Genomic DNA, 18,404 nt, shown 5'->3' with positions numbered 1-18,404 from the left:
CAGAGTAAGGTAAACAAGCCGGGTCAAAACCAAAAGGGATAATAGAATACACAAGCACTGAGTGACTAGAACAAGCTAGAACCACGACAGGGCAATGAGCTAATGAAAGAAGCTCTGTTAAATACCCTGTTCAGAGCAGTAACCACGCCTCCAAGGCGTCCTGATTGGTCCTGCAGCCATTGACTGACAGGTTGTCCCGGGGGAGTGTCCTGATGACTACTTCCTGCCTAGATGCTGTAAAAGGCAGTCACTCCCTCGCGGCCGGCCTAGCATGACCGGACAGACCGCGGGGAAGGGAGCCATCAGACCGTCTGGATGGAGGAACAGCTAAATCTCTACCTCTTTCAGAGGTAGAGACCACAGGTACCCTGACACTTTTCCTTTTTCCTTTTTTTTTTCTTTTTCTTTTTCCCCTTCCTGTACCCCTTTCTTTCCTTTTTCCTTTTTCCCGGCAGACACTTAGGGACCCCTGGTCCGCACACACCATACCCCCGACCCAGCTCTCACGAGACCCACCCCCTCTGTTGAGACAACACTCCGGCTTCTGACGCTACCAAGAAGACAGACAGTCACCCAGGGAGAGGACATGTGACACGCTGACTGCAAATGGAACATTGACCTAGGCTCAGACACAAGCAAACATGACCATCACCCAACGGATAAGACTAAAACAGACCCATTCATACTGTACAACACGGTGCACCCGCTTAGCTACACACACAGTGGGAACGATGTCCCACGACAATTGAATTGACTTCTTCGAATACATTACAAGGTACAGGCCACTACCTGACATAACACCCGTGTAGACTACCCATTGGGAGACCCACTGCCGAAGCCTTGCCGGGCCTCACACCCGGCGGTACGGCTCTGACTATCTACCCAGTTACACGGTGTCCTCCCATATTGGGAGCTGTAATTCATCCACATACTACTCACACGAACACACACACGGTAACAGAGGGGAGGGAGTTCGGCTACACTTGACCCTTGGATACAAGGGTGAGACAAACACCAGCACATATCCGCTAATACTTCACGCCGAGACACACAACACATATACACCAACCCGTTCCATCCCTACCCTATCATACCCCCCGTTCCAACCCAGGAGGGGGCACTCCGGGGTGCGTCCGGGCTAACCCACAGGTGAGAGCTCGCTCCGCCCCTCGGATTCCAGGGACGTGAACTGCGGGGCTGACCCCTTCGGTAGCGCAGGAAGCACGAATGGCATATGCACCGTCACCCTTGGTGGTGCACTCCCAAAACTGTAGGGGACTCAACATCCCAGAAAAAAGATCGCACCTCCTGCGCAGCCTTAAACAACAACATGTATCTGTAGCGATGCTCCAAGAAACGCACCTCAGACCGGAGACGAACAAACTACTCAAAGATAAAACATATCCAACGAACTACTATAGTAACCACCCAACAGCACGCAAAGCGGGAACAGCAATCCTTCTAGCGTCACACCTACAATTTAAGCTCACGGACACGCTGTCGGACACGGGAGGCAGGTACCTCTTTATCAAGGGCGAGATAGCAAGAAGGGTGTACACCTTTGCCACGGTATACGCACCCAACAGTGGCCAGGCCAGCTTCCTCAGAAGATCACTGACGAGGCTGTCCAGATTCACAGAAGGCACCCTCATACTGGGAGGAGATCTTAACGTCCCACTGGACCCTAGGGTGGACACCTCACGGGGACACAGCAGCGTACCAACAGGGGCCTTAAGGGTTGTGCACAAAGCCCTCAGGGACCTGAGGCTGGTAGATACCTGGAGGGCATTCCACCCAGAGGGTAGAGACTACACATACTACTCCGCTGTGCACGACCGATACTCCAGGATTGACTATATCCTGGTGCAACAAGAGGGACTCACGTACGTGCAGAGAACAGCCATCCTCACCACGACATGGTCAGACCACAGCGCGGCTCAGGCGACCATGGCTTCGCCCCTGTTCAAACCGACCAAAATGGCTTGGAGGCTAAACGACTCCCTGCTGGCGGATGCGTTGATAAAGGAGAAGATCACAGAACACGTAAACCAATACTTCGAGGAGAACGTCACGGAGGACGTCACACCCATGTCGATATGGGAAGCACATAAAGCAATTATCACCTGTTTCCTAACTTTCTTTATTTCAATCTTATGAGAGATTGTATCTCAGTCAATAAAATGAATAATGGGAGGGAGTTAACACCTCAATTTTTGTCCCCTTTCCCTTTCTTTCTTTTTTTCTCTTTTCTCTCTTTTAGGAGAAAAAAAAAATCTCTATCCACATTCATTCATCAGTCACTCATACATTTTCTTGGTACAGTAGTCGTGTTTCATTAGTCTTATCTCTAATTTTACAGTCTGGAAGTATATGATGTATATATCTGTAACTTTATTATTTAGTAAATTATTATCTAAAGGTTTTTATGTCCAACATAAATGTTTGTTTTTGCTTCCATTAGATAATGTACTAAGCATACTGAAATAATAAATACACTATCATTATAGTCACCAAAGAAAACCTTAGCTTAACAAAGCACTTTTGGTTTATGGATTATGTCCCTACAGATTCATTTATAAATTCTCTGCCATTTAGGAGTTAAATCACTTTGTTTATGTAGCCCTAGTCATACTTTCCTGTGCGGTACTTACACAACCTTCCTAAAAACTTCATGTAAAAAGAGATCTAATTTTTACACTTTCTTTAAAGCACATTCTGTTTGATTTAAATTTTCTTATCTCCTGCTCTGTTAATAGCCTTCTAGACTCTGCAGGAGCCTTCTGTGTGTGATTAAAATTCAATTTACAGAGCAGGAGATAAAAACTTCTAAAGAAAGTTAATGTGTGATTGAAAATGAAACCAGGGGCGTGGCCTGAACGCCGAAGGAGATGGCTGCCTGATCGCGGAGCTCCGTCCCGCTCAGCCACAAATAGCGCACCGACAGCACACTGACCTGTCCGATGGGCCGAAACAAACGGTCGGACACCCACCCAGCAGAGGGAAGATCACAATCCCTGCAGCTCCCGGGCACATTAGATGGGTATCTCCGAACACCGGCGAGACAAACTCGCGCCACGCCGGGATCCAAGATGGCCGACGGACAGGTCGCAACACCACGGACATCAGAGACACAGGGCCCCTCCCTGGCTGACATAAGAGCCGACATTAGGGCTCTCACTGAGGTTATGGTCACAAAATCAGACCTCCAAGCGTTGTCTGCCAACCTGCACGAGGCAATCAGGTCAGAAGTAGCCACCATACAAAGAGACCTAGCAGCACAAGATGGGCGCATACAGGCCCTAGAAGCCACAAGCCAGATGACGGTACACAGGCTGGACACTGCCAATACCGCAATAACTAAACAAGGCGCAATGCTATTGCAACTAAGAAGGCAGGCGGAAGACCTGGACAACAGGGGGCGCAGAGCAAACATACGTATCCGCAATTTACCAGAAGCCCCGGGTGCAGAAGATGTTGCAGAAACCCTCACGGCTCTGTTCATGGAAATCCTGGGACCTAACGCTCCACGAAGGTTTGAATTTGATCGCGCACACAGGGCCCTGAGACCTAGGATGGACGGAGGTCCGCCTAGAGACATCATATGCTGTCTCCACGAATATAAGATAAAAGAGCTCATCATGGCGAAAGCCAGAACCAAACCTACGTGGCGGTTCAGTGGCTCAGAAATAGCCCTATATCACGACCTGTCGCCGCTCACGCTAGAGGCAAGGAAGGCCTTGAGGCCAATAACGCAACTCTTCAGAAGCCGCAACATTCCATACAAATGGGGCTTTCCCTTTAGCCTCACAGCAAGACACAACAATGAGTGGAAAACTCTATGCTGGCCCGATGAAGTACCGAATTTCCTACGCTCCATGGACCTGCCACACACGGAGGTTGCGGACTGGGTCTTGGGCCCCCTGGAACGGAGGAACATCCAGCCGGCACCAAGAGCCCCGAGACGCCGCAGAGAAGACTCCCCGCAAGAACACCTAGTCCGAAGACACCACCCACAGGTGCAGCAGCAAGCACTCCCAGGAGACCAATAGGCCGCATGCCAGGAATCTATTGCCATGATGCAGCGTGGCCTACCCGAAGACTCTCCAGTTGACGACGACTGACGGACACTAGACAAGAAAGACTTGCAGATAAGTACTATGCACATTTAGATATATAGAGCCCCAGCCGTTAACACACATCCACAAGGCACACCCCCCACCCAGATCACTTGCACATAGCGATATGACTAGACTAGGCGCTGAACCACCCGAGCTACAGGTGGTAGTAAGGTTGTAGCCTCAACGCAAGATCAGGTACTTTGGGGAAGAAGCACCACTTGAAGAGACCACCATTAAGAGGCTTCCCACACACAAGGGGCAGGCTGCAAGTTGGGGAGGGGGGAGCGAGGGGATACGCACGGTCGGCAGGCGACCTCAGATTTTGGGCAAGTCACATCACGCTCAGAGGGGGCTTGCGTGGTGACCCGGACAAGTTACGCGAACACTGGACAATGACTCCAGCCGATGGGCTGCAAAGGCATACAGGGGAAATGTGGGGGGGGAGGGGGATCGAGAGTAAGGGTCGGGGCTCAGGGAAACACCCTTCAAGACACCCATGGAGGAAGAAAAAGGGGAAAGCAGGGGTCTAATGCACATGGGGTTGGGGGGAGGGGGAGGGAGAGATGGGGAAGCAGCTGGGAGCATGGAGAAGAGGGGGGAGCGACGCGCGTGATTGCGCCCCCCCTCTTGTCCTGCAGGGGACCCATGTTTTCTGCATAGCTTTAATCGTTGTACCCCAAAAGGTTTAATGACAGAAGGGGAGGGGGGAGGGGGGAGAAGGGAATGTGTATGACTTGATATTTATGCATATTTATGTACATGTACATCTGAACGTTTGAAGGTATGCACAACCCCGCCTCAGACCGCCTAGAAAGGGGGGGACGAGGTGGTAATGTGGAAGCACCCAAGGTTAAAAAGTCCATCAGGGAGCGAGGCGGCCCCACTCCCAAAAGCGCACACCGCAGCCCCCTGACGGCATACGCAAGGTGACAGACCCCAACAGCACTACTGACAATGATACCCCACGACCAGCCCCAAGGGGCACGTTAGGGCGACCCAGGGGCACTTGCAAACTGACCTACGACCAAACACAACGACGCGCAGAAACTCCACAGGGATACCCCCAGCCCCTTGAATGACCCGGCAGACACTTAGGGACCCCTGGTCCGCACCCGCCATACCCCCGACCCAGCTCTCACGAGACCCACCCCCTCTGTTGAGACAACACTCCGGCTTCTGACGCTACCAAGAAGACAGACAGTCACCCAGGGAGAGGACGTGTGACACGCTGACTGCAAATGGAACATTGACCTAGGCTCAGACACAAGCAAACATGACCATCACCCAACGGATAAGACTAAAACAGACCCATTCATACTGTACAACACGGTGCACCCGCTTAGCTACACACACAGTGGGAACGATGTCCCACGACAATTTAATTGACTTCTTCGAATACATTACAAGGTACAGGCCACTACCTGACATAACACCCGTATAGACTACCCATTGGGAGACCCACTGCCAAAGCCTTGCCGGGCCTCACACCCGGCGGTACGGCTCTGACTATCTACCCAGTTACACGGTGTCCTCCCATATTGGGAGCTGTAATTCATCCACATACTACTCACACGAACACACACACGGTAACAGAGGGGAGGGAGTTCGGCTACACTTGACCCTTGGATACAAGGGTGAGACAAACACCAGCACATATCTGCTAATACTTCACGCCGAGACACACAACACATATACACCAACCCGTTCCATCCCTACCCTATCATACCCCCCGTTCCAACCCAGGAGGGGGCACTCCGGGGCGCGTCCGGGCTAACCCACAGGTGAGAGCTCGCTCCGCCCCTCGGATTCCAGGGACGTGAACGGCGGGGCTGACCCCTTCGGTAGCGCAGGAAGCACGAATGGCATATGCACCGTCACCCTTGGTGGTGCACTCCCAAAACTGTAGGGGACTCAACATCCCAGAAAAAAGATTGCACCTCCTGCGCAGCCTTAAACAACAACATGTATCTGTAGCGATGCTCCAAGAAACGCACCTCAGACCGGAGACGAACAAACTACTCAAAGATAAAACATATCCAACGAACTACTATAGTAACCACCCAACAGCACGCAAAGCGGGAACAGCAATCCTTCTAGCGTCACACCTACAATTTAAGCTCACGGACACGCTGTCGGACACGGGAGGCAGGTACCTCTTTATCAAGGGCGAGATAGCAAGAAGGGTGTACACCTTTGCCACGGTATACGCACCCAACAGTGGCCAGGCCAGCTTCCTCAGAAGATCACTGACGAGGCTGTCCAGATTCACAGAAGGCACCCTCATACTGGGAGGAGATCTTAACGTCCCACTGGACCCTAGGGTGGACACCTCACGGGGACACAGCAGCGTACCAACAGGGGCCTTAAGGGTTGTGCACAAAGCCCTCAGGGACCTGAGGCTGGTAGATACCTGGAGGGCATTCCACCCAGAGGGTAGAGACTACACATACTACTCCGCTGTGCACGACCGATACTCCAGGATTGACTATATCCTGGTGCAACAAGAGGGACTCACGTACGTGCAGAGAACAGCCATCCTCACCACGACATGGTGAGACCACAGCGCGGCTCAGGCGACCATGGCTTCGCCCCTGTTCAAACCGACCAAAATGGCTTGGAGGCTAAACGACTCCCTGCTGGCGGATGCGTTGATAAAGGAGAAGATCGCAGAACACGTAAACCAATACTTCGAGGAGAACGTCACGGAGGACGTCACACCCATGTCGATATGGGAAGCACATAAAGCAGTGATCAGGGGACACCCAACGTAAGAAGGAGGCCGGCCAGCAAGTCAGGGACCTAACACAACAAATTTCAGATCTGGAAACGGCACACAAACAGGACCACCAGGAACAAACATACAGAACCCTGGTGGAGGCCAGAAAGCAACTAGCGGAGATCCTTGAACACAGGTACGCAAGGACAACACAGCGCTCACGTGCTTTCTTCTATATGCACGCCAACAAAGGGGATAAACTCTTAGCACGAATGCTGAGGGGCACACAGGGCAGAGCACAAGTACACGCCATTCGGACCATGCATAACCGGATCACACAGTTTCCGGAAGAAATCGCAGCCGAATTCAAAAGGTTTTACACCAAACTGTACAATACACTTGAAGACGAAGGAGATCTCACAAGAGCCACGAAACAGAGAAATACGGCAGAGTACCTGAGGAATTTCCAACCGAAAGCCCTCACACGGGAAGAAGCAGAGGAACTCGACGCTCCTATCACCGAGGGGGAAATTCGACTGGCATTGAAAGAGGCGAAATCAGGGAAAGCACCGGGCCCAGACGGCTTTCCGGTGGAGTACCTTAAGAAATTCAAACATGTCCTAATACCACACCTTACCAGAGCCCTGAACAGCCTGAGAGAAGGGACAGCCTTCCACAAGGAGACCTTGACCGCTACAATAGCGGTGATCCCGAAACCGGGCAAGAACACCGAACAGGTCGGAAACTACCGCCCAATCTCACTCCTAAATGCAGATGTCAAGTTATTCTCGAAAATCCTGGCCACACGGCTTCAAAGATACATGGCTAGACTAGTACACCCAGACCAGACAGGCTTCATACCTGGCCGGGAGGCCAGAGATAACACCCTAAGGCTATTCGCCATACAACACCTATCGAAGAAACTCGACACGAAGCTACTACTGCTGTCAACAGATGCTGACAAAAGCCTATGACAGGGTAGACTGGCACTTCATGACAGAGACCTTACGCGCAACAGGCATAGGAAACGGCATGCTTACGTGGATCACAGCGCTCTATAACCAACCAACTGCCATGGTTCGAGTGAACGGGGCTCACACGGACAGCTTCTGTGGTGGAATCTCAGTAAAAATAAATTTACTAGGACAAGATTGCCACATGGTATGTGCATTTGCATATGTTGATGTACCAGTTAAGTCAGTTACACATAGCTAAGATACAATCAGTAGTGTAAGGAGCATAAGTAGGAATACAGGATATACGAGTATTTCCCCTCCTCCATTGTGCTGGGCAAGCCATGTGGTCAAACAGGATTTTAGTCTCTATTCGGTTGATTAGATAAGAGTATGTGTAGGTTGAACTGATTATGGGAGGAGCTACATGCCTATATAAGGGACCTACACTGTATGATCAGGACTCAGACTTTGCTGTTTTTTGGTGACATTAGTCCCTCTGAGTCCCGATCGGTGAACCGAATAAAGAATCTCTTCCTTCCTGAAGAAACCTGTGTCCATCTCTCTGTGCTTGGCTTCCGTCAGTTTCTCCGGTATCATTTGGTGCATTGGGCCGGGAAGCTCATCGTTCAACGGTAGCTGAGAAGCAGAGGCGTGAGACGGTCTATCTTTGCCCACGTTCTCTACGGCTGCACCCCTGAACTTCTGCGTGGACCTCCTTTCGTCTCGGCGCCACTGGTCTGTTGTCCAGGAGATCATCGGCCTCTACGTAGTAAGTGCTGGGGTGCCCCCGTCGATGAGTGTGAACCCAGGTTCAGGAACGAGGAGGTAAGACGACCGCTGTTTTAGACGGCGGACCCACTAGGGGTATTGGATACCGATTGTGCGGTAGGCCCATAAGGGGTTATTTGGAATCTGCCCCCTCCAGTGGAGGGAAGGAGCGAAGGTGCACCGCTCAATTAAACGCCCTTTAGTAAGCGCGTTTAATTTTGGTTTGGAGTCAGGCGGGGTTCTGGTGTAAATAGCCCTAGCCGGACACCGGTGTCTTGTCTAGACTAGCGTTCTAGGGTGTATATTTTGTTCGCTAGGTCGGAGGGACCGGGAGACTAAGCGGCGTCTGTGTAAATTCGGTCCGCTAGATCTCAACCTATCTTGGCTAAGTGGGAAGGCGTGTAAATTTGGAACCCACTAGATTTTTGATAGAGTAAATAGACTAAAAGGGTGCTGTTGTAAATTCCGCCCTCTAGTTCGCTATATGTGGTGCTTGGGCAGTGTGGCTAACCAAAACGGATGTAGATAGTTTTAGGTAGTCCATCAAGGTACTGGCCAATAGATTAGTTGGGAATTGTATATGTGTTAAAGATTGTTTTTAGTAGCGTGTATATCTTGCTAGATAGCGTGAGCTCTGCCATCTAGCGAGAGTGTGAATAGTGTGTAACTGTATTATAGCGCACGGTACCATAACCATGTATAATTACTGATACTGTAAATAAGTACTAATAATTGTCGTCTATGTTGCATGTTTTAACACCATAACCACTACTAATTGTACTGTGACTTTAAATTGTACTTTAACCTATGCTAACCGTACTGTAACTACTGTTTGTAAAGACGATGTTACTGGGGTATGTTATAGACGGGTAATTCAAATATAGGGAATTATAGCGTGGGTGACCGTATAGTTTCGCCAAAGGGCACAGTATTAGTTACTTAGTGACTGGTGTAACAGCAGTGTGTACGGGAATTCCCTGAGTGTTTTGTTGTGTGCGTTTCACTTAGTAACTGTACCACGTGGTGCTGTTGCCGAGGGAACGGGTGTGACCGTTGGTAGAGTGTTTGTATAGTTTCTGTTGGAAACGACGCTCCATTGTTAAGTATGGGCGCGTCAGATTCGACGATTTTGGATCCCTTAGGATGTATGATAAAGAATTTTAAAAAGGGATATACAGTATGTGATTATGGGGTAAAGATGTCTCCAGCACGCTTGATTACATTGTGTAGTAGGGAATGGCCTACTTTGGTTGCCGCATGGCCGCCACGTGGCAGTTTGGATCCTAATCTGGTACAGCGTGTACACATGGCTGTATCAGGTAGGCCTGAACTTTACGGCCAGTTTCCATATATTGATTGTTGGAGGCAGGCCGTAAAAGACTCGCCAAAATGGATCCGAGTATGCCACGAGGAACAATGTCGCCTCATGGTGGCCAGGACTCGCTTGTCCACTAAGGCCCATTTTGGACACGCCTCCTGAGTCTGAGATCCCTATGCTGCCCCCTTACTCCTCCTCCACCAGAAGAGGAAGAGGAGGTGCTGCTGGAAACGCTCCTCCCCTTGCCCCGTTGTCCCCACCTACTTCCTCCTCTAGCTCAGAGCCCAGCCCTCTTGTTTTAAACCCTCCCCTCTCAGTACCTACCTCTGTCAACTCCACCTACCCAGATTTGGCGCCATTTCTAGTTCCTGGTCAGGCTCCGCCTAGCCCGGCCCGGAATATTTTACTCACCGACCTCCCCCTCAGTAAAGCGTCCCCATCCCCTTGTCTTACTACCCCTCGACCGGAACCCCTAACTGACGTTCCTAAACGAAGCCCCATACTAACCCGACAATTGACCGGTACCCTACAACCCCGACATTATCAAATGCCACTTCGACTGACACCTGGCCCGACACACATTAACGGTGACGGCCAGATACAATATGCTGATCCAGTATTCGTTTATGTTCCCTTCACAACTACTGATCTATTTAATTGGAAGACCCATAACTCCTCATACACCGAAAAGCCTCACGCCATGACGGATTTGTTTACCTCCATAGTCCAGACACATAATCCCACTTGGGCTGATTGCCAGCAACTGCTTATGACATTGTTCAATAACAAGGAAAGGACAAGGATAAACCAAGCGGCAATTAAAGCGCTGGAAGAAGTGGCCCGTACACAAAATCAGGCCAATCCGGCAGCATGGGCCGCAGCACATTATCCAAACACTGATCCGGAATGGAATATCAATGGCGCAGATATGGCCCATTTAAAAGCATACAGGGACGCTATTATTGCTGGCATGAAAGCTGGAGGAAAGAAGGCGATTAACATGTCTAAGACGGCTGAGGTATTGCAGAAATGTGATGAATCGCCCAGTGTCTTTTATGACCGATTATTGGAGGCATACCGCTTGTATACCCCCTTTAATCCGGAGGCCCCTGAGAATTCCCGGATGGTTAACTCTGCCTTTGTCAGCCAAGCCTACGGAGATATAAAGCGCAAGCTACAAAAGTTAGAAGGGTTTGTAGGGATGTCCATAACCCAACTAATGGAGGTAGCGAATAAAGTGTATATGAACAGGGAAACGGAGACGAAGAAAGAGGAAGAGCGCAAGATGCGTAAAAAGGCAGATATGCTAGCGGTAGCGATCGCAGGCGTAGATAGAAGGGAAAAGGAAGTATATAGGGGAACGGATAGAGGCGATAGTAAGTGGAATAGGGAACCCTTGAGTAGGAATCAGTGCGCATACTGTAAGGAAGAAGGGCATTGGAGAAGTGAGTGTCCACAAATGGAACAGTATGAGAGAGACCGACCCAGGGCAGGATATGGTAATTATAGAGGCAGAGCAAGAGGTAGAGGAGGTCCCGGAGGGAGTAATGGTAGCAATAGAGGAAGTGTTAGAGAAGACAGATACTATCCCGCAGCGCAGAGATTCGGCGATAGAGAAGATAGGGACTTTGTAGGATTGGCTGACACGGTCATGGAGGACTATTGATACTGACCGGGCTCCATCCCCCTTGGCCGAGCGGAGCCTATGGTCGATGTTTCAATAGGGGGAAAAAGGAGTGCATGCATGATCGATACTGGTGCTGAACATTCGGTGGTGACTGACCTAGTTGCTCCTCCATCTGGAAGAACTATCACCGTAATAGGAGCAACTGGAAGGAGTGCTGCTAAACCGGTTCTTAAAAGTCGACTCTGTACATTGGGAGGCCACGTAGTAAAACATCAATTCCTTTATATGCCTGAATGTCCAGTCCAACTGTTAGGACGTGATTTGTTGTCAAAACTACAAGCGCAGATAACGTTTCTACCAAATGGAGCAACATCTTTAAAGTTCAATGGACCTTCAAGTATCATGACACTATCAGTACCAAAGGAAGAAGAGTGGCGACTTTATACAGCGTTGACTAGCCAAAACCCTAAGAGTGATGAATCCTTGTTTAATATACCAGGAGTGTGGGCAGAGAACAACCCACCAGGACTTGCTCGCAATATTCCACCAATTCGAATCGAACTGAAACTTGGGGTCTATCCAGTGAGCTTACGGCAATATCACATCCCACAAAAGGCCAAGAAGAATATACAATCGTATTTGGTATCCTAAAATTCTGTACTTCCCCCTGGAACACCCCATTGTTGCCTGTTCAAAAGCCCGGTACAGATGAGTATCGCCCTGTGCAGGACTTGAGAGCAGTCAATGATGCGGTCGTAAGTATACACCCAGTTGTGCCCAATCCATATAACCTGCTTGCTTTAATTCTGGGCGGGGCTACCTATTTCACTGTCTTAGTGTCAGGATCGGGACAGGGATCCAACACGCAGAGTACAAACAGGAGAAGTTACGTATACCGGACCTTAGAATGGCCGGACTAACGTAAGGAGTAAGCAAAGAATGGTTTAGAGACAAGCCGAGGTCGAGGGAACGAGAGAGCAGGTAAACGAGAGACAAGCCGGGTCAAAAAGGTAACAGAGGTAAGCAGGGTAGAAATAATACAAGCCGGGTCAGAACCAAAGAGACAAATAGAAATAAGAGCGCTGAGTGACTAGACTAGCTAGAACCACGACAGGGCAATGAACCAATACACAAAACCTTATTTTATACCCTGGTTCTAAATAGATGATCACGCCCCCGACGAGTCCTGATTCGTGTTCAGGACTTGATTGACAGGTCGGAACGGATAGTCGTCATGATGTCGGCTACTAGAGCCGAGTCATAAAAGGAGGCGGATCAGAGGCGTCCGGCGTGTAAACGGCCGAGAGGACTGCGAGGAACGAGTGAGTTAGCCCCTCTGAGAGGGCGGAATTCTAAGTGTCTCACCTCCTCTGAGGTAGAGACAACAGGTACCCTGACACTTAGATCTCAAAGATGCCTTCTTTTGCCTTCGAATTGCTGCGGAAAGCCAGTGTATCTTCGCATTCCAATGGGAAAATGCTGTAACGGGCTCGAAACGCCAGATGACTTGGACAAGACTGCCCCAAGGGTTTTAAAATTCACCCACCCTATTTGGATCAGCTTTAAGTCAAGAGTTACTGGATTTCAAGTCCATCCCAGGAGAGTGTGTACTATTGCAATATGTAGATGATTTGTTGATAGCGGCAGTTACAAGAGAAATATGTCAGCAAGCAACACATGATCTACTACACATTCTCTGGAAGGCAGGATACAAGGTGTCCAGGAAGAAAGCTCAGTTGTGTCAGCCAACTGTCAAGTATCTGGGATTCCATATCTCTGAAGGTCAAAGGATAATGGGGCCAGAGAGAAAAGAAGCTGTATGCCAAATACCAATACCCAAGAATAGAAGACAAGTGCGGGAATTCTTGGGGGCAACAGGCTTCTGTAGGATATGGATTCCCAGTTATGCGATATTGGCGAAACCTCTTTATGCAGCTATAAAAGGTACAGAACACGATCCCTTCCTGTGGACCCCTGAACAGCAAAAGGCATTTGAAGATGTGAAGAAGGCTTTGATGAGTGCCCCAGCATTAGGTCTACCTGATCATACACGTCCATTCTACTTATATGTACACGAGCAAAGAAGAATGGCTGTGGGAGTATTGACACAGTACTTGGGATCATGGCAAAGACCTGTTGCATATATGTCCAAACAACTGGATGCAGTGGCCAGTGGTCTTCCACCTTGTCTAAGAGCTGTAGCTGCCGCCGCCCTGCTGGTAGCCGAAGCTGATAAGCTCACTCTAGGTCAGGAACTCTACGTGCGAGTCCCGCACGCAGTACAAACGTTGCTAGACTATAAAGGCAATCATTGGTTTAGTAATAGCCGCATGACTAAGTATCAAGCTATGTTGTGTGAAAACCCAAGAGTGCATTTAGAGACTGTTAATACCTTGAATCCAGCTACCCTTTTGCCACAACCTACTGAGAGTCAACATGATTGCCTGGAGGTGATGGATGAAGTGTTCTCAAGTAGACCGGACCTTCGTGATTTTCCTATCCAGAACCCTGATGTCCAGTATTATACGGACGGCAGTAGTTATGTGAAAGAAGGGATTCGCTATGCAGGATATGCAGTGACTACCATAGACAAGGTGATAGAAGCTCGGCCATTGTCAAAAGGAACATCGGCACAGAAGGCAGAACTAATTGCACTAACACGAGCGTTACAATTGGCTGAAGGTTTAAGAGTGAACATCTACACGGACTCCAAGTATGCGTTTTTAACCACTCATGCCCACGGAGCTTTGTATAAAGAAAGAGGACTATTGAATTCAGAGGGTAAAGAAATTAAGTACGCAGCTGAAATATTGCAACTACTGGAAGCCGTGTGGGAACCGAAAGAAGTTGGTATTATACATTGTCGGGCGCATCTGAAAGGAGATGGTGACGTAACCAAAGGAAATCGGATGGCAGATAATGCAGCTAAGTGTGCCACTGAATCAGGAAGACAGGAATATGTGGAACATATAGCTGCATTTATACCGACTCCACTGTCTCAATGGACTCCAGTTTATACAGCTCAAGAAGAAGAGTGGTTAAAAACTGAAGCTGGGAAGTATCTGGAGAACAAATGGTATCAGTTAGAAGATGGAAGAATAGTCATTCCAGCATCACTAGCTGTAGAAATTGTCCAGAACTACATGGGACACATTCTGGAAGAGATAGTATGGAAGAATCTCTCAGAAAACATTTCTACATACCAAGATTGTCCAACTTGACTCAAGCCATTGTACGAAGATGTGTAATATGTGCTAAGAATAACGCAAAGCAAGGACCAGTGAAACCACCGGGAGTATATGGGGGGACTCCCTATGTCCGATCTTCAAATAGACTATACAGTAATGCCTAAATCCGGCGGACATCGCTGCCTACTAGTAGTTGTGTGTACCTATTCAGGCTGGGTAGAAGCATGTCCTACTCGTACAGAGAAAGCAGGAGAAGTTGTACGATTCCTGTTGCGAGAAAAAATACCCCGATATGGACTACCATGTTCTATAGGATCGGATAATGGTCCAGCCTTTGTTCACCAGTGCCTACAACAACTGACTCATATGCTTGGTATTAAGTGGAAGCTTCATACGGCATATAGACCTCAGAGTTATGGGAAAGTGGAAAGGATGAACAGAACTATTAAGAACCAATTGGCAAAGATGTGTCAAGAAACTCAACTTAAGTGGAATGTTCTTTTGCCTATAGCTCTGTTACGTATTCTTAGTACACCTACCAGAAGGATGGGTCTCTCACCTTTTGAAATCATGTATGGGCGTCCACCTCCCGTACTTGGTAACTTAAGGGGGGATTTGAGTCAGTTGGGAGAAGGAATTACCCGGCAGCAGGTTGTAGAGTTGGGTAAAACTATGGAGGAGGTACAGAAATGGGTACAAGATAGATTACCTGTGAATATTTATCCCCCTGTTCATAGCTATCATCCAGGAGATCAAGTGTGGATTAAAGAGTGGAACAGTATACCGTTAGGGCCTAAGTGGAGGGGTCCTTATGTTGTTCTTTTGTCTACCCCTACAGCAATAAAGGTGGCTGAAGTGACTCCGTGGATTTATCACTCCAGGGTTAAACCAGCAGCAGTAGATTCTTGGCAAGCTACGCCAGATCCAGAGAATCCCTGCAAGATCCGGTTAAAGCGCATGACTCAGTCGGAGTAACGAGGAGATATTGGGATTACAAGTGTGTATAAAGAGATCAGTAAGTGAGTGTTTTGTCGGCCATAATAAAGCCAGACCACTCACCCACGTGACATAGCCAGGGTGTCTCGAAGGGACCTCTGTGAAGGGAAGAGAGGACCTGCAGAACTCCATTCCTTGCAGCCCTTACATCCTGGAAGCTGAGGTGCCATCGCACGGATGAAGACTGAGGATGAAGACGTCGAAAGAAGTGCTCTTGATAATGTGTATTTTTATGTTTTTTATTATTCAGGAAGGTAGAGGTACCGACACACCTAGCTGTGAGGTTTGCATTAAGACTACTATAACAGGTAATCATATTTCCCAGACCCTAATTTGGCATTCACAATATGAATGTAAAGGATATGTATCAAGGTGTAGATACTTAGGTATAGAGTATAGTGTATGCCATTTAGGAGTAGGCGAACCTAAGTGCTTCAATCCAGAGTATCAACCCCGTGCAATTTGGTTTACCCTCCGGAATGGAGACTCACAGGGGACCCTAATAAATAAAACAGTATTAGAAACCGTACATTCTTCGGGTGTTCTGCTATTTGATGCATGTAAGGCGATATCAAGTGGTAGAAAACCGTGGAATGTATGCGGGGATCTTAAGTGGGAGAGAACGTATGGGTCTAACGATAAATATATTTGTCCCAGTAGTAAAAACAAGTACGTAAGTCCAAAATGCCCAGATAAGGATTATAATTATTGCCCATATTGGTCTTGTGTGGGGTGGGCAACTTGGGGACAGAGAGCAGACAAGGATATGATTGTTACTAAGTTGCCTACCAAACCGTATTGTAAGTCTATGGAGTGTAACCCAGTCCATATATTTATTAATAATCCTGAACAGTTTATAGATAGGTTCGGAAACTTATTTGGGTTCCAGATATATGGGATGGGTTTGGATCCTGGGACAATATTATTTATAGGGATAGAGACCGATACCGTAGCATCCCAAACTCATCAGGTTTTCCATTCTTTTTATGAAGAGATGAGTGTAGAAAATAAGATCCCCCATAATGCTAAGAACATGTTTATTGATCTAGCCGAGAGTATTGCTGGTAGTCTTAATGTGACCAACTGCTATGTGTGTGGAGGTACTAATATGGGAGACCAATGGCCCTGGGAAGCAAAGGAGGTAATGTCCGGTTCTGAGACAATTGAACAAATAATATCTTCTCAAGCCGATTATCAAATGAGTGTTAGAGATAAATCTGAGTGGCGATTAAAGACCTCCATCATAGGTTATGTTTGCATAGCAAGAAAAGGGATAATGTTTAACACATCTGTAGGAGAACTAACTTGTCTAGGGCAAAAAGCTTATGATGATACTACAAAGAATACAACCTGGTGGTCGGCTTCAAATGTCTCAGAACCACCTAACCCGTTTGCAAGTTATGCCAATTTAAAGGACGTGTGGTTTGATCTATCTATCACATCTAGTTGGAAAGCCCCAGCAAATTTGTACTGGATCTGTGGTAAGAAGGCCTATTCGGAGTTACCACAGGACTGGGAAGGGGCATGTGTGTTAGGTATGCTCAAACCATCCTTCTTCTTGTTGCCTATTGAAACAGGAGAGACTTTGGGAGTTAAAGTATATAATGTGAATCATAGGAAGAAAAGGGGACCCCTAGAGATAGGTACCTGGGAAGATAATGAATGGCCTCCCCAGCGTATCATAGATTATTATGGGCCAGCCACTTGGGCAGAAGATGGTACTTTCGGATATAGAACCCCAATATATATGCTCAACCGCATTATAAGGTTACAGGCAGTGGTTGAGATAATTACCAATGAGACATCACAAGCGCTCAATCTCCTAGCGAAACATAATACTAGGATGAGGATAGCCGTTTACCAAAATAGATTAGCCTTGGATTACCTATTGGCAGTAGAGGGAGGTGTATGTGGGAAGTTTAACCTAAGCAATTGTTGTCTTCAAATAGATGATGAAGGGCAAGCAATAGCTGAGCTTACTAGCCATATGGTTAAACTAGCGCATGTGCCTACCCAGGTATGGAAAGGGTATAATCCAAGTAGTTGGTTTGGTAATTGGTATGAGCAGTTTGGAGGACTTAAGGCATTGGTAGGTGGAGTCATGCTAATTTTGATGCTGTGCCTTCTCCTACCATGTCTGATTCCTTTGGTAGTTAGGTCTGTGCAGAGCATTATAGAAAATATAGCAGAGAGAAAGGCTGCTGCACAAATAATGGCCATATATAGATATGAGGCTCTAAATCAGGGAGAACTAGTACAGGAAGAGGAATGTTGAGGGATTCACATCATAAGTAGCAAAGTCTGGTCTGGTTCATAGCAACCTGAGGTGTAAGCAAACTATGGTTAAGTGATGCATCTGGAATTGTGAAATATCAGAAGCATCAAAGGGGGGAATGTGGTGGAATCTCAGTAAAAATAAATTTACTAGGACAAGATTGCCACATGGTATGTGCATTTGCATATGTTGATGTACCAGTTAAGTCAGTTGCACGTAGCTGAGATACAATCAGTGGTGTAAGGAGCATAAGTAGGAATACAGGATATACGAGTATTTCCCCTCCTCCATTGTGCTGGGCAAGCCATGTGGTCAAACAGGATTTTAGTCTCTATTCGGTTGATTAGATAAGAGTATGTGTAGGTTGAACTGATTATGGGAGGAGCTACATGCCTATATAAGGGACCTACACTGTATGATCAGGACTCAGACTTTGCTGTTT

This window comes from Pelobates fuscus, chromosome 9, assembly GCF_036172605.1.
Source record: "Pelobates fuscus isolate aPelFus1 chromosome 9, aPelFus1.pri, whole genome shotgun sequence".
NCBI classification, from domain to species: Eukaryota; Metazoa; Chordata; class Amphibia; order Anura; family Pelobatidae; genus Pelobates; species Pelobates fuscus.
The sequence above is the reverse complement of the archived record's forward strand: the minus strand, read 5'-3'. Positions refer to the sequence as shown.